The sequence below is a fragment of the Callithrix jacchus genome, chromosome 2 (assembly GCF_049354715.1).
Source record: "Callithrix jacchus isolate 240 chromosome 2, calJac240_pri, whole genome shotgun sequence".
Taxonomy (NCBI): domain Eukaryota; kingdom Metazoa; phylum Chordata; class Mammalia; order Primates; family Cebidae; genus Callithrix; species Callithrix jacchus.
In genome coordinates, this window is record NC_133503.1 from 31,855,008 (window position 1) to 31,872,883 (window position 17,876).

The window sequence follows — 17,876 nt, forward strand, 5'->3', positions numbered from 1 at the left end:
TGGGACTTCGTTCATCTTAGAACAATTGCGCTCACCTGGGCCACTCTCAAAGGGGAGAAATGATTGCCTTCATTTAGAGTAATATGCTATGAAAGAGAAAATTCCTAAGATTATAAATACCTATTGGAAGAAAACATGGTTAGAACATAAGATATAAGCCTATTCTCCTACATTTAAGAGATAAACATGTTGTTTAGGCGAGACTTTGCTTACTTCAACAAGGAAAGATACTCAAACACTTTAAGTGAATTTAAAACAAAGATGGATTTTGAAATCATAATAGCTAAGAAGCAAACGTTCAAGCTTGGATGGGACCTTTGCTCTTACTATTATCAAACATGAACTTGAGAAAGTTGTAAAATACGCCATGACTTTGTCCATATAGCCCCATATTTGTGGTTTTCATTGCATTTTGACCAATATTAAGTTAGTTTAGGAAAATATGAGTTTGGCCTATTCATGCATGGGTCTCTTATGATGTATCTTTTGCTCATCCAAAAAGAACTTCACGCCAAGAGCACTCTGACATACCAGTGTAGCAAACTGCTTTTATGAACCCACCCTAAGTACAGACAGAATTCTTCTCTATCGCTTATCAGCAATGACACCTAAAAGTTCACTGTCTCTCCGAGGGCAAACTTTCCACTTAATTCTGAGTTGGTGCTTCTGGTTTCTAGGCAAATAGCTCAACAGTTCCAATTAGAATGTACTGGAACATTCTAATGCGTCAACCTCTCCAATTGTGAACTCACACCAGCTGGCTCCCTCTCTCTCTCTCTCCCTTCATCCTACCCTGTTAGTTGGAGAAACAAGATCTGCTTTCTAAGTCACTAGATGGCAAGGCCTCAGAGCTCAGTATCTCAACAAGGAAAAATAAGCAACAGCGTGTGGTTCTGTTGTCTGAGGCAGGCCAAAGCTTAGGCAGTCATAATGTGCAGAAGTGCCTGAAGAGATGCTATATCGATTATGAGATACAATTGTGAATTTTATTACCTTCTGGGAAAAAATAGAAAACATAAAAGCAAGAGTTTTGTGCCAGATGTAAGAACTAAACTCTACGGTTATCTGATTAGCATTAGAGACATGTGCTTTGAATGTGAAACACTTCTAAGTCTCCCGAGGTGAGTGCTCGATCTTATCTGTGCCATGTATGTCAGATTTTTATAAGCCTGTTCTTCTCAAATGGGACCCAGATGAAGTTCAATCGTTTACCTGGAAAAGTCTGAGAGGTTCACTGGATTTTTTTTTTTTTATTATTTTAGAAGTGTGATTTTTTTTTGTTTTTTTTTAATAAGAGAAAGGTAAAGCTTTGGGACTTTGCCTGGAATCGAGGGGGCAGCCTGAGTCAGGGCACCAGGTGGTATGAGACTGAAGGAGAACTAAAGGGATTCATCCTGGTGCTGCCTCTTGGTATGCCACCATGAGACTGCCCTCGTCTTTACAATGTCAGCTCTGGGGACAGAAGCTTCCTCTTAAGTCTGCATATTACGCTTGGTGGTGAGAGAATCTCCTAGTCCCTGCCCGCATGCATATCTTAATGTATCCTCCAAAATGTTGTTTGATTCTGCAAAACCTATCTCTGGGCACTCTAAATATCCCACATGCGACTCCTTTTGTGTTTGGAGAGTTCCAGGGGAGGTGCAAGTCAGGGTGAGGTCCAGTGTTCCTTCCTGCCTCTCACAGTTTATCAGCATCTACCATTTTGTCAAATGATGATCCCCTTTCTGTGAGGACAGAAAGAGACAGGTGCTCTCACGCATTTCTGGAAGGAATATAAACTGGTAACGTCTTTCAGTTGGGCAATTTGGCAATATATCTCAAAAGCTCTTAACGTGTACATAACCTTTTATTTAAGAGCTTTACTCCTAAGGAAATATGACAAAGCCCACCAAAAATATATGTATAAGGATGTTCCCTGGACCACTTTGGATGATGGAAAAAATTGAAAACCACGTAAGTTTCCCAACTGTAGGAGCTAGTTGTCATGGCCCACCCACTGCAACGGAAGAAAAACAGTCATTAAAAAGGATGTTATTCATGAATGGCTGGACACAGTGACTCACGCCTGTAATCCCAGCACTTTAGGAGTGCGAGGCAGGCGGATCATGAGGTCAGGGGTTCGAGACGATCCTGACCAAGATGATGAAAGCCCATCTCTACTAAAAATACAAAAATTAGCTGGACATGGTGGCATGCACCTGTAGTCCCAGCGACTCAGGAGTTTGAGGTAGGAGAATCACTTGAACCTGGGAGGCAGAGGTTGCAGTGAGCTGAGATCACACCACTGCACTCCAGCCTGGACAACAAGAGCAAAACTTCAGCTCAAAAAAAAAAAAAAAAAGAAAAGAAAAGGATCTTATTCATGAACTTGGAAAAATGCTTTCTATATATTTTTAAAGTGAAAAGGTAGGTTTCCAAAGAGTACATAGTATAATCCAGGGCTATAAATGTGTGTGTGTGTGTGTGTGTGTGTGTAAGAGAAATGCACACTGGGGTAAAATTGCATGAAAATATTACTAGTGGTTATTTCTAGGCAAGCAAGTATGAGTTTAACTGATTTTTCTTGATTGGCTTCCCTGTCTCATGTAACTTCTCTACAGTGAAAACAACACTTGTGTCAGAATTTTTCCAAGCTGCCTTGCATTCCTGACAATCCATCTCAAATCTTTGAGGGATTTTTCATTTTTGTTGCATCTTCCCCTCTACAACCACAGTATCTGATATGGTCAGCCTTTGTCTGCAGGAAGAATAAAGCCTTGGGTTCCCACTCTACTTCCTACCATGCAAAGCTGGCAGAAAAGATGAGGTCTGCGCTCTCCAGTGGAGATTTCAGACACTCTCGTACCTCCTGCTAGCACCTCCGTGCCTGCACCAGATTCTCTTCCCAAGCTTTGCTCACCTGCTCTGGCAGGCATTCAAATTCCTTACTCATGGCTCTCCCCAGGCCCTAGAAACAAGAGTGGGTTCTTAAGATTCCTCACCATCCTCCTCCCTGAATGTAAAGATTAAGAACGATTTATCTCTCCCCTCCCGTTAAATATGCCATTCCTTCTCTCCAATCCTCTCTCCCCCTCTGCTTTCCTGGGTCAACGAGGCTGGGGAAACTGCTCAGCACCATCGTTATCAGCAAGCTTAGTGCCCCCCTCTCTCCCCATGCCCTTGCTTCATCGTTACTCCTCTTGGGTCTCCCAACACAACGTGTAAATCTTCTCATTACCTCTCCCTGTTATCCTGGAATTCAAGCTCATTCTCTTCCCAAATATAGCAGAGACAGGAGCTCCAGACTTCACCCTTGGACAGCAGCAGAGAGGAATCCTACCCCTGTCGTCACCCTGGCAGACACCAGCCTCACTGCCAAGTTTGGAAGGTGTCTTTGTATCTGGCCCTGTTGGGTTCATTACAAAGGGAATCCTTCTATGAACCTAACTATCTATGCCCTTTGAAAGCACCGGTCTTCAAGGATCATAAAATCTCACTGGGCAGATGTGACTCCAAACTTAACATGCTCATCCAGTAGCAATCTGCCTCCCACCTCACCTCTCATCCGAAACTGGACTTCTAAAGCTAAGAGTATCCTCTCTTGTTTACCAAATCCACCTCCTAAGTTCACACTGTCTCAGCTACACACCTCTGTTGGTCTTTGCCCTACTGAGGATGATCTACATGAAACTCAGGAAAATATAAAGGCTTTGACTCAGACAGACTTAGGTCTGTCTTAGCTCTGACTCTTTCTAGCTGTGTGACCTTGGGCAAGTTACTCTACCCCTCTGATCTTCAGCTATAAAATGTTGACAACATTTACTGTGTACCGATGATTTCAGAAGCAGAAGGAAACCCAGGTGGAGTCTATGAATATGGCTTTGCTCTCTTGGTCTGGAGGATCTTTGCTCAGAGAAAATTCCAGAGCATTTTTTTCCCCTAACATATACCAAGCTGGAAATAATAATAATAATTAATCATTTCGATGTAGAGTCATTCTCATTGTAACCAGCAGAGAGGAACAAAGTCACGTGAGGAGTAAAATGAAAGAACGGTTGGGCATTTTTGTGTTTTGGTTTATCTCACCCCCCTGAGCTGATTCCTCTATTTTCTTTTTAAACAGACACAGTGGAGGCAGTTAAATGAGCCTCAACCTGAATGCAGACAAGCAAGGCGTCAATTTTAGGTTGTGATGAATAAATTATGCAGAGGTTTTTGGCTTTAATTTTCTCCTCGGTTGACATGTACTTTGAGTTGCCTACTGCCTGGGAGTCAGTGTTTAACTGGACAAAAAGAGACAGAGCTAACCTGTGCAATCCTTGGCCATAGGCGGTTCTGTTTTTGACAGCTACATTACCCCAAATTGCAGGGCTTTGTTTGTTTTCGTTTTTCTCCTGTTGAGGGAAAGAGCAGCAGGAAGAGAATCCCTCCCTCACAGGTCATTCTGAAAACGACCGTAAAGCTATCAACAAGAAAAGCAACCGGATGGGGCTGCTCCGCTCAATCTGGCTGATAAACTCAAACACATCTAGATGGTTTTCTGACAGGTTAGGAGCTGACAGCTTGATAAATGGGAACGAGACACCCTGAATTTGTTGGTGACAGGTGCAGTTTCCACGAACTTGCTTTCTTCCCCTGTAGCAGCCCCGACTCCTGGAGAGGGGGAAGGGAACAGTTGGCTCAGGTTCACTTTGGGGCTCTCAAAACTAACATTCTCATAGGGATGGAAGTTTCGTTAACAACCTAATTTCTTCCTCACCATCCTTTTCTTTAAGAAGCAAAGACAAGGCCGGGCGTGGTGTCTCACACCTGTAAGCCCAGCACTTTGGGAGGCCGAGGCAGGTGGATCACCTGAGGTCAGGAGTTCAAGACGAGCCTGGCCAACACAGTGAAACACCGTCTCAACTAAAAATACAAAATTAGCCAGGTGTGGTGGTGTATGTCTGTAATCCCAGCTACTTGGGAGGCTGAGGCAGGAGAATCACTTGAACCCAGGAGGGGGAGGTTGCAGTGAGTTGAGATTGCGCCATTGCACTCCAGCCTGGGTGACCAGAGTGAAACTGTCTCAAAAAAAAGCAGCAGCAAAGACAAAACAGAAAACAAACAATTCTTCTAAACTGAAACAGTGTATGGCAGTCCCAAAGCAGATCTGTGCAGGAGTCCAGCACTGGGCTGTGTTATGGCCACAGAGCACACGGCTATCTTAGCTGTCATAGCAAGTGACAACTTTTTTTTCTGGGGTATCTCAAACTCGCCCCTTCCCCCGACCTATGCCATGTAGTTTCCTACTCCTACCCTGGAACCAGAAATATCCTCTTTTCTTCCCACGAAGAACCTGGATCATCACCACTTTCATCGCTTCCTCGCTATGTTACCTTGAGCAGGGTATGTAATATCTTTGGGCCTCCGTTTCCTCATCTGTGAAACGAAGAGTCATTTAGTCAGCAAATATTTATGGAGGGCTTATTTTATGCCAGATATTTTTCAGGCATCAGGTTTGTGGTGGTAAACCAGACAAACAAATCCCCTGCATGAAGAGCCTGCATGCTGGTGGGTCCATCTTCCTTATCCATCTGCCCAACAATTCATTCTTAAACATCATCCACAGGCCAGCTGTTAACTCTAGATGCTGGTGATTCAATAGCAAAGGGAAGCTTCCCTTCTTGTGGAGTGTATGTTTGTAGAGAAAATGTGCAAATGAGACTACATGAGATGTATGCAAGAAAGGGACACTATTAGCATATTGCAAGTGTGCACTATCTAGTGACTACTGCCCTATCATCAACATCTTCAGTATCACCATGCGTGAATCATCTGAGATCACTGCGACAGACCAGTTGTCCTGACTGCGGACATGCGGTTTTCATGCTCTATGCCTGCATTACACATGTGTGAGGTTGGATGGATCTAATCAGAGGACAACATGGCCAGATGGTGGGAGGTTCCACTGCACCAAGCAGGGACCAGAGGTTCCACTGTACCCCACAGCAGGAATCATTTCCTTCATCTTGCTGTCTTTCTACATGGTTGTACCCAGTATAAACTGAAATAGATTGTCTAATCTGCCCGTTCCCACTCCCGTTCCAGAAGCAGACTTCACAACTGTACCTCAAACTCAAAGGTAAACTTTAGCATACATATTTCTGGAGTCCCGGGATATATCATCTTCAATCCCTGAGAAGTGGATTTTGTTTTTAATAAAAAGTGTTCAACAAATATCTGTAGAAATAAATGCATAGGAAAAATGTGCAGATGTCCGTAGCATGTAAGCTGAAAACCAGGGCATCCCAGAGCCCTCTGCTTCATAGAAATGCCTGCTTTAAATCTGTTTTCTCTGAGGGAAAACCTTTCCACTACCTCTCTCATCCTCCCTCCCTTGATATGTTTCATGAGCAAGTCTCTGGCGCTACTACCTTCTGGGTCTCAGGACTACCTTCTAGATTCTGAGGCTACCTTGGGGAGTGAGAGTTCAATGGACTTACATTATAGGTGGGGAGATAGGAAACACGTAAGACTACATGTAGATAAACTGCAAAAATGATTTATGTAAAAAAGGGGTTACATAGTCATGGTGATGGGATGTATTTGGAGGAGGTCATATTAGGGCTGCGAGGAAGGTCCCTCTGGGGAAGCGATGACTCTTGAGCTGAGACCTGAAGAAGGGGAAGGCTCCAGTGGGAAGACCTGGAGAGGCATCCAGGCAGAGGAAGAGCAAGCACAGTTGCCCTCCCACCCAGTTGACTGGGGAAAGAGGAAGCACGAGGCAGAGAATGGTGCAGGATGAGGTTGGGCAGGGTAGGAGGAGCCGGTAGAAGCATGATGTTGACATTGAGGGACCAAGTAAGGAGTTGGATTCAACCTGGCTTGCTGAGGAGCTGGCTTCAGGGCAAAATGAGGGCATGCGTGCATGTGTGCGTGTGCGTGTGTGGCAGGGAGGAAAGAAATCAGAAAAGAAAGAAAGAGTCTTAGGTTTTTAGTTGGAGCAACTGGGTGAATTATGGCTGACCCTTTACCCAGGGTTGCTTAAGGGCCATATTGGTGAGGACTCCCTAGACTTATGCTTGAATCTCAGTTTCCCCACTTGTCAACTGAGTAACTCTGAAAAGTTACATCACATCTCTGAGCCTTGATTTCTTTATCTGTGAACATGGTATATTACCTTTAGGGTTGAGGTAGGGATGACGCAAGATAGCCACTGGGAAGCACTAAGCATGGAATGAAATCCTAACAAAGGCTCCATGCCTTCAGATTCCTTCCCTTCCTCCTCCTTGCTGTCTTCTCTAGACTCATACCTGTCTCTGCCTGTTTTAACTCAGAGTTTGCTTGTTGCCTTGCATTGGACATGAGAAGCATGCAACATTTCATCCACACTTCAAGGCAGCTGTTGTCACTCTACTCTCTCCTCCTGTTCACAGGTCAAATGCATTCTTTCCAAATCCTTCTGTCCCCTCAGGCCGTGCCACAGATATCCCCCACATGGATTTTTAGGTTTTCTTCTCCTCTCTAGGTGTAAGTTCCTGGTAAAAGCAGAGATGAAGTGTTTGGCTGAGCGAAATGCTAAGAGTAGCTGGAGCAGACTTGCCTTAGATGACCTCTGAAATTCTTTCCAACTTCAGGATGTTAAGCTCCAGCTTGACACCGATTCTGGGCATTGTCCTTGAAGAGCCGGAAGGCAACAATGGGACAAAGACAGGTCCCCTCCACCGCCCACCCCATTTTGTTTTCATGACAGCCATGAATAGAACTATGGTTTTCTAACTGCTGACTTCCGATCCATGCACAGAAGCAAAACCATCTACAAATAACTTTTTCCCTCTTTTTCATAAAAAAAAAAAATTTTTTTTTAGTCAGATTTTTGCTCTTGTCGCCCAGGCTAGAGTGCAGTGGCGCCATCTCAACTCACTGCAATGTCTGCCTCCCAGGGTCAAGTGATTCTCCTGCCTCAGCCTTCCAAGTAGCTGGGATTACAGGCACCTGCCACCACACCCAGCTAGTTTTTGTATTTTTAGTAGAGATGGGGTTTTGCCATGTTGGCCAGGCTGGCCCCTCAGGTGATCTGCCCGACCTCTGGTGATCTGCCCACCTCAGACTCCCAAAGTGCTAGGATTACAGGCATGAGCCACCACACCTGGCCTTCATTGAAAAATTTTAAACTGCCTTATTGAGATAAAATTTACACACCTTGTAGTTCATCCATTTAAAGTATAGAATTCAGTGGTTTTAGTGTACACACAGATGTGTGCAACCATCACTGTCGTCAATTTTAGGCAATTTTCATTACTTCACAAAGAAGCCCCATATCCCTTAGCTACTAACTCCTATACCCTCTTCCTCCTACCTAGCCCTGAGCAACCACTAACCGGGACTCACACTATGCCCACCTCACTGTTAGGAAGGATCGTTCTTAACTGACAAGGAAGACATCGTAAATATTAGCTAATTTCAATCCTGAAATGGGATAAGTTTAATAGTTTGTATATAAATTCTGGACATTTGTAAGGCAATTCAACAATGTCAAGGGGGAAACGTTGGATTCCTCACTAATGGAGCTTTCATGAAAAATACAGGTAACTCTAAAACCATAGTTATAAAAGTATCTCATTCTCCTGTTGTTTGGAACACTAAATTATATGTCTTTTTAAAAGCCGGCATCTCTCACTCTCTCCACCTACCTATCTACCAACCCATCTAAATATTTTCAGAGTTTGTTCTAAAGTTTGAAAAATTACATCCAGAGAGGTGCAGAGCCTTGTTCAAGGTTACACAATGACTTCTCAGGGAGCTGGACCTCCCAGTGAGGTCTCTTGCCTCTTGGTTCACTGCCTTCTCCAGCTTCACACACTCTGCTGAATTCGCATCACTCAGGGCATCTGACTCATGAAACTGAACTATATTGCTGAGCAAGAAGAGAAACATTCTTTGTTGACCCCATTATCTTTCCAGTTCAAACTAGATCTTGGCTTCTACCACTCCAGGAAAGGCCAGATCCCAAAAGAAAACAGAATTTTAAAAAGTAAGTTCCTTTTTAGCTTTTGAGTTTTGAAGAGACCAGTTTTAGAGATTTAAGGGAGATGGAAGGGGTTTTCAAGGGTACATTTGACTGCACAGATTTTCATATCACTGTGACTTTAGATCCAAAGGCCTGCGTTTAACAGACTGTGTTGTATTTCTTCCAAAAGACAGTTCCACTTAGAAGAGGCTTTGGGGCTCTGGAATCATCTTGAGAGAAAAGGAGGGGTGGCTCTTTAAAGATACCAGTTCAGAATGTGGTCAGTTCTCTCTTTAGGGAGGGGCTGTCATCCACCAACTCTCTGCCCCAGGTCCTCTGCCAAAAAGACCGGGGTTCAGCCATACCAACCTCTCCTCTAATATACCCCGACTGTCTAACTCCCGTGCATCTGATCCCAACTGCTGCAGGGGGTTCAGGAAATCCCCAGAGGAGGTAACCCTGGTCTTCTACATTTTAGCACACCTCTGAGAATGGGGAAAGGACTGCAAGCATCCCTTCTGAAAACCCTGCTCCTTTGATGAACTTTCGCCCTAAGTTCAGGAGGCTGGTCTGCCACCATTCTCACTCCCACGGTTGACAAATAACCACGGCATCCTCAGACTGGTGCTCCAGGCAGGTAGAAAAGTCATCACACAGGGCACACAGATCCCCTCTACTGAGCGAAAATGCAGCTGAACATAGAAAGGGACTTCCTGGACGTAGTGCCTTCCTGTACCTGGCAGGTGATGTCCCCAACCAGGTCCCTCCACAGCCTACACAGGTGGAGGTGGAGGAGCAAGTAAAGTGGACGCAAGACTCACCTCACCTCTCCAGGAAGCCTGCAATCACCAGGCTCTCCAGAGCATGCCGTAGAGCAAGGGCTGGAGTTTTTCCTAGTGAACTCTGCTTCTGAAATCCTACTTCTGCTGAAATAGATCAGTTCATACATCATCAGGGCCAGTCTCACGTACGCTGTTCTGTTCTGGACCAAGTCACTCCAGCCAGGAAATCCAACCCCTTTTCCCTCATTTGCGAACATCACACCCCTGCACAGACACCCCCACACACAGCCATCCACACAGACACACCTACATAGAGACATCTGCATTGACACAGCCAGCCACACATGGGCACATATCTGTATACCTACACAGACACCCGCACGGACACACAGGCACACACCCACAGGATGCAGGCTCACGTGAAGGTTGTATAGAAGGAAAAAGATTTAAAAATAAATTTTAAGCATCTTTGTTCTAAAAAAAATTCAGCCACTTTTCTCTGCAGGATTTTGTTTCTTACATTCTTCCCTGGATTTCCTCCTCTGTGTCCCTCCCCAGAAGTCCTCTAGACACCTGTTCCTCACTCCACCTCCTCTCATTTTGTTAGGCAGAACAATTTACCTGTGACCAATCCCACCTCCAAATGAAGTTCCTACTTTTGCCATGCGTCCAGAGCTATGGGGGGGCGCCCTGCCGGGGTCCTATTCATCTCACTCCCACCCCATCTCCTGCAAGAGGAAAGGAGCAGTACAGAGATTAACTTCTACAATTGACTCTACCCCTGGAAGAGCCAAAGCAGGGAGAGTCGATTTTAATTTTAAACAATACTAAATCTCTCTCCATGAACCACCAACTTCAGCCTTACCTTGGCGCAGTAGCTCCATGACCTCTGAAAGTTATGGCAGGCATCGCTGGATACCAGGAGTCAGCTATGATTCTCAGTGCTTTCATTCATGATCTCACTCAGTCTCGAGCACTCTTATGAGGTAGGTGCTGTCATTGCCTACTTTTATAGGGAGGGAAACTGAGGCTCAGAGAGACTACGTAACTCACTCCAGGTTGTTCCACTGGGGATCTCCCTCAGAGTCCACTTTCTTGACTCCTCTGACATGCTCTTTTGCAAACTACAGGTCACTGATTCAATTGTTCTCAATGTGGCTACAGAGTCAAACTTCCTGAGAAACGGTACCCACAATTTTCAGGTGTGTGTGTAGGAGGTAATGGGGCCACAGATGCTGTACATACCACTGCCGACTCATTGCTAGAAAGCCTTTTCAACCTCAGAGAATGTAGCATTCCACGCTAACCATCATTTAAAGTTCCTACAATGAATGAAAAAATAAACACAGAGCTGAGAGTATAATTCAGCGAGCTGCACTCCCAAATGAAGCTGATTCCAGATAGAAAGCAGATTTTCATATTTACTGTATGTGACAGCTGCAGGAATTAAATGAATCATCTGTCTATCTCTACTGCCTTGTTCCTCCTGTGCTGTGAGCATCTATCCCTGGGGTTGTCTGTCTTCCCATTCCAGGAAGACAGATCAGTGTAGTTTCAATTATTAATTCCATGTTTGGATCACAGTAACACCAGTTCCAGTTCAGTGACCTGCAGTTCCTATTGATTTAAGTGATGAATTATCTACACTGCAATGTATTATTAACTTTATTTTGTCTCTTATTCCTTCCGCATTCATGTATCAAAATAATAGAGCGCCATTCACCGGCTAAAAGGACACGTTTCCCTTCTCACGTTTCCCATAAGGGTGAAGCCAACATACACCAGGGAGGTAATTACACAGAGCTGGGATGGGGGCTGGACATTTATTTTCCTATGAATTATTTATCTCGGCTGTGAATTTGGGGGAGAGGGTGGGGGAAGGCCTTTAGCGGGGAACAAAGGGGCCCTAGAGGGAAATTAACGAAGACAAGTGACGATTAGAATCTGGGAGATTCACAAGAAATGAAATAACCTCAACTCAAAAGTTTAACTTTTTGGAGTCAAATCTGGCCGTTCTGATAATGACCGGAGGGCGGGTGTGGCAGTGGTAACGACAGTGGCACAGTGCGTAGGGAAGGAGGCAAGAGAAGAGAGCACCATCAGTTTCTACTGCCATTGCTTTTTGGATAGCTCCACCTGCCCCAACGCAACACCTACCCAGCAAGGTCAGACTCTAGGGAGGCAGAGATTTGTGGATGTAGGGCAGAAATGTGCTGGCCTTATGGCCAACCCACCACTGTCTTCATCTTCTTTGGGTAAAAGCACATCCTCCGTCACCTTTTGAGGAACCGCCTTTCCCTGGGTACAATCTGGTAGGACGATCAATCCAGATGCCCTACCTTGCCCTGGCCAAATGCATGACCCAAGCAGAGCCAATGAGGTTCTCCCTCCATGGCATTTGAATCGTAGACAAAGGGCACAAAAGACCAAGTGTCGCTGGCGTCTGCTCACTAGTGCTGGTGCCTGGGTCTGACTGTTGCTCTCAATACCTTCTGAAGATGATCTGCAAGCCGAGTTTTTCCACGTTCCCTTCAATTCTAGGTGCCCCACCCCATAGTCTTCCCATACATGCCTTTTCTTAGAGTTAACTAAAATTGAGTGTGTTTTTTTGTTTTCAGCATACAGAACTCTGGCTAAGCAGTCAAAACACATGGCTGCATCTAAAATGTCACTGAGACCTCAGAGCAGGAAAAGGTGAAAGAGGGGCTATAGATCTTGTCTACGCTTCTTCTGACAACCAAGCAACAATTGCATAAACAGGGCAGGAGGCGAAGTGAAAGCAATCCTCTGTCCTCTCGTTCCCATTTCCAGTTAGAACTGAACCCAACATCCCAGCCTGCAGGATTCCTGCTGGGGCAACTCCCAAAGCCAAGGAGTCTGAAGAGACGCCCCATCTGACAACACACAAAGGAAAGACCTCAGAGGGTGTTGCCTAGGGTCAGGCATCCCAGGCACCCCGCCTATGAGCCAAACCCAAGAGGAAGGAGAGACACCCAAAGACCTCCCAGTTTGAAAGTGAAGGGAAAGATGCTAAGTGCTTAGAAGTTTCCATGTACAGACAATTGGAGGATTACCTAAGGTCACATTCCTAGTGTTATTAGACTCAGAAATTGCCTCACCTACGACTGCTCCCACTTTGTGACTCACAGCTCTCCATGCTGCACTGGTAGGAAACAGATGTCATGAACGTTTTACTGTGGTTTCCAATTGCCACCCTTCACTCATCTGATTCAGACCTAAGAGCCTTTGGCTTTTCCTTTCTTTTCTTTCTCCTCCTCTACCCTTTGGGCCTAGAGGGGAACATCTAACAGGCAGAGGCTGACTCCACCTGTCAACCCAGCCCCTTACAGCAATGGAGAACAGCCCAGCAATGCCCGAGAAATGAGTTCTTTTTCTTTCCAGAACTTCACCAAATAAGGAGAGAAGGATCAGAAAATCACGGTGATTAGATTATATGGAAGAAGGTCAAAGATTAAAAATCCACTGCCTCTCATTATTAGAGGAGGGATGACAGATTCAGACCAGAGCACAAAAGAAAATACATTATTTCAAAACAGGATATGAAACCCAGTCCCAGGTGATTAGTCTCTGTTAAGTAAATTTACCATCTAATCTTTTAACTGTCTTCCGAAATTGTGGGTCCAACATTCTCGCCCTCCTCCATTGGAAGCTTAACCTTGGGCGGGTACCGTCATCCACCCTGAGCTCAGGCAGCACCCTTAATGGAATGGGGAGCTCATTTCAGGGGAGTGAGGGTGGGGTGGAAGGGTCTGTAAGCGAAATGCACCTAGTAATAAAAGCAGGATGTGTGCACCACAGACCAGCACAACTGGAGGTGGGATGGGGATGGAGGCTGGGGCAATTTTCCTGGCTTTGGTTTCAGAGCCTGGCCCATCAATGAGGAGACTATCCTTCAACCGCACTCCAGGCTCATCCTGGGAAAACTGGGCTCTCCTCTTTCCACGCAGCCCCAAGGGGCCCACATGCCAAAGAATCTCATGCTCCGGGGTTGTTCTCAAACCAGACCAACCTTCAAAGCTTTGATTTTAAACGAATGCTGCTCTGCAGGCCAAATATCACAGGCCTGCGTTGGGGCCCAAAGAGGACAAGATGTGCGCTTGGAGGCCAGACAGGCTCACAACACTATCCAAGCGATGAGTAAACAAAGAGAAAACAAGACACAGTGGAAAAGAGGGTCTGTTTCTCAGCATCTTTCTTGGCTTGGGTACCAGTCAACATGGCGTGTAACAATCAGAGCGGCAGAGGATATCAAACCCAAAGCGACTCTTCCCTATTTACCAGGAGGAACTCCTTTTTTTCCGGTACTTCACTGTTTTCTCGTCTGTTTAGTCTGAAAGGCTGAACTATTGCACAAAGACAGTTCTCTCCAAGAATGAGTTTTCCAGAGAAAGCTCTTCAGACAAGGGCAGTGTGTGAACTGCTCTCAGCAGCCTGGAGAATGGGGTGTGTGTTTAATAGAAGGGGGCTGGGGCCGAGCAGGACTCCCTGAAGGATTCCCAAGGTGCTCTGTTTGTGTGATTTATCCCTTCTGGAAAATCCAAACATACAAATGTGCCTGCTGTAAAAGCCAGGGCAGACTCCAGGACTCGGGCTCCCACACAAAGCTAACCACACACGGCTTGCCTGCCCTGGAGGTTTCCTCAATTTTAACCTTTGTAGGTTTCAACCAAAACAGATCAAAGGGAGGTGCATGTAGTTTTGCTGGGGAGCAGCAGGCCTCACTTCTCTCTCTCCTTAGCTCCTACGCTGACTTCGCAAAAAGCCCTGGGAGAATAGGAACTGGGCAGAAAGAGGCCTCCCTCAGCTCCTGGGATTTCAGAACCAGACATTGTCATCCTGTTCACCAAGCAGCAAAAACACACGACTCTGAGGTCCCACACTTTACAGAAGGGGACACAACCCTCAAAAGACTCCAGCCCCAAACACTTCTCATCTAGTAACCATTTGTTTATAGAAATTTTATTCACTTTATGAGATGCCAGACTAGCTCGGCATGCCTTTGAAATGCCAGCCCCCACACCCTCTCCTCCCTGCCTAAAATGTTCTATGGAGTGGTGCCGGGTTCTGGGATGTGTGTAAAAGGTGATGGAGAAGGCAGTCTGAATTAAAAACGCATCGTCCCTTGGACATCATTCCAAAATGACCAAGGGGAAGGCTGCTTCCCCCAGAAGACTCAAAATGCATGATTTTATGTGAGTCCCAAAACAATCTTGCGATGTAAATGCTTTTACTTTCATCCTTTTGTTATACAAGGAAATTAAGGCTCAGAGAATATCAGTTTTTGGCAAAGGTCACCCAGCTTGGTAAGTGGCAGAGCTAAGATTAGGATCAAGGCCTTTCTCCACACTCCAAGCTCTTTCTTTCTCCCATATTACCTATCAACTTGGGCAATATGGCAAGGCTTCAGGAAGGCTCCAGAATATTCCATGCCCTTTGATCCAGAACTACAAGGCTATAAACTTAACCCAAGACACACTTATGAAGGGAGACAAAGATAAATTTACAACCATATCATCAGTAACACTATTGATAGCAGCAGAAATTTGGGAGAGAATATTTAATTATATTATATGGACTGTATTTAGCATTCTATCCATACAATAGAATACTATGCAAGTATTCAGTCATTAAAGACTCTAGGGTAGAAGAATATTTAATGATGTGGAAAAATGTTTACAATGTAAAGTGAAAAAAGTATGTAACCAAATGTCCATCAAAAGCAATGGTTACACTCATTTTGGTAAATCTACACAATGAAATACTACGAAGCTATGGAAAAGAATAATTTAGTTCTATACAAGTACTGACTTAGATTAATTTCTTTTTGCTAATTTATATTTTTCCCAAAAAGATATATTTTTTAATAAGACAAAAAGCATTGAGAATATTCAACATTCATCTGCAGGGCACTATTTAGAAACTATCTCAATGTATGACTTTGCCATTATGTGCGCAATGCTGATATTATACACAAGCAAAGTTGCTACAATTTATGTAGCATGTAATTTGAACCACATGTCAGTTTATTCATTAATATGCATTTGACTTGTTGTAGGGTAAATGCCAATAGAGACTGACTATACAACAGTTCAGATTCTGGTAAATTGGGGGTTGGGGACAAAGAGGGTGGGGATTGGATCTGAATAGAGACAGGTGCAGATGACAGATTCCCAAGATTGCAGTGAGGCTTGGGGGCCTCCAGGAAGGAGGCAGGAGGATCATTCACTCCTCCTAAGCAGTAGCACCAATGCATATGGTGGGGTTCCCATGAGCAGGCCCTTCCTTATACCCATAAAAATAAAACAAGTCCTCACCCAGAGAAGCCAAGAGCAGACCAAATCAGCAGTCACTGATCCTGCCAATGCTCCCTGACTTTAATTATTGTAGATAGAGCTGAATGGGTTATGCAGGACTCCAAGCACTGCTGCCCCCATCCCTCCTGCCCTTTACTATAATAACCATAAGTCTTAATTTCTTCTTTGATCAATAACTCCATGTCTGAATTCTAAAATACATCATCTGCTCTCATATTCCTCTGATAAATGGTTTGAATTAATGTAAAGCACATTATTCTTAGAGCCTGGGCTTATTATATCAAAGACATCTGGTTTCCCAAGAAACTTCTAGGACCCTGGATGTTTAAGGGCACTAAAGGCTAAGACTGGAGTCCCATTAACTCTTAGGTGATCATTACCAGTCAATGAACTGTTGATTACCGGTCCCTGAAGACATAAACACTGAGGTCGAGAGTATCTAAAAATGATCATAGCAATGTGACGTTGCTACATTTGTATACATGATATTAACCACCACACTTTCCATGACCCCACATGCACAGTTGTGTAATTCTTTCCCTTTTTCTAATTATGGGCATTCTGATTATATTTTTTGAAATGTAATATTATGCCTCTTTAATCTAATAATTAAATATTTGTGCTTCTATTCTGTATGTCTGCTATGGTTTGAATATTTGTCCTGTCGAAAACTCATGTTGAAATTCCCAATGTGTCACTATGAAGAGGTGGGGCTTTTGAGAGGTGATTCATGGCTTAATGCATTAATAGGTTATGGTGGGAGTGGGACAGGTGGCTTTATAAGAAGAGAAGAGAGACTTGAGCTAGCACACTCAGCTTCCTCTCCATGTGATACCCTGTGCCACCTCAGGACCCTTCAGAGGGTCCTGAACAGCAAGAAAATTCTCACCAGATGTATCCCCTTGACCTTGGATTTCCCAGCCTCCAGAACTGTAGGAAACACGTTTAATGTTTTATAAATTAACTACCTTTGGGTATTCCATTATAAGCAATAGAAAACAAACTAAAACAGTATATTTATTTCATTTTACTAGTACATCATTTTTATTGCATTTTACAAATATATTAGTCTATAGGTTCGAGTTTGTTTTTTTTTTTTTTAAAGAAAAAGGCCATCTCTAGGTTTGGGCCTGTGACTCATGGACTTAGTCCTCTCAGACTTTGTATTCATTAAGATAATCAAGAGTGAAATACAGTTGACATTTGGGGGACAGCCCTGTCTCTGAACTCTAGCTGAGTGGTGCTTTGGAGGATCACCAGGGCTCTCTAAGAATCTCTTTGGACTAAACTGATGGAAGGTTAGGGGTTGAGATAATTCTGAAGTATAATCTTGTTATTTTACACCGAGGGACTCCTGATTGTTCTACTGGCTTTGAGATCCTTATTTCAAACACAATCATTATCTCCGCTGTACCCTGCTGCCTTGTAATTTCAAACTTTTTGGTCTGCCTAAGTGTACCCAGTAACATTAAAATTTTATTTAAATCAACCTGGGCTACAAGAAAATTTACATAAAAACGAAAGGCAGGGGAAAAGATACTGCTGCCCGCAGGTTTAGTTTCTTTTGAGAAACAATAATCATGCATTTTGCCACGTTATTGAAGTCATAGAATAGTTAAAACTGAAAGTCAAGAATGGGTCATACTGCTGACCTGAAGACCTGGGTGAATTGATGCTCCTGTCTCAAGCCACATTGCCATTCTCATTCGAGATGGATTTGAATGTCAAAAGGCTAAGTCAGATTTCTTGATATCTACTGGCTCCAGAGAACTTAGCGATCAAAACATCACT

At 44.2% G+C, this 17,876-nt stretch overlaps 1 protein-coding gene and 1 long non-coding RNA gene across 10 annotated transcripts in view; one reads left to right on the forward strand and one right to left on the reverse strand.

Moving 5' to 3' along the window:
• The window catches only part of SLIT3 (slit guidance ligand 3), a 641,188-nt gene that overhangs the window by 302,749 nt on the left and 320,563 nt on the right, over positions 1 to 17,876 (reverse strand). The gene's annotated exons all lie outside the window — the stretch shown is intronic.
• LOC118151658 (uncharacterized) lies at positions 786 to 16,802 on the forward strand. Of its 7 annotated transcripts, none has more exons than XR_013530825.1 (4): positions 786 to 1,121; positions 8,923 to 8,992; positions 10,610 to 11,539; positions 12,369 to 16,794. It is a non-coding gene; the product is annotated as an uncharacterized LOC118151658 (long non-coding RNA). The 7 variants fall into 7 exon arrangements; XR_004740069.3 differs by having other exon boundaries at positions 786 to 10,736; positions 10,881 to 10,952; positions 11,462 to 11,539; positions 12,369 to 16,790; XR_013530824.1 differs by having other exon boundaries at positions 4,103 to 11,539; positions 12,369 to 16,802.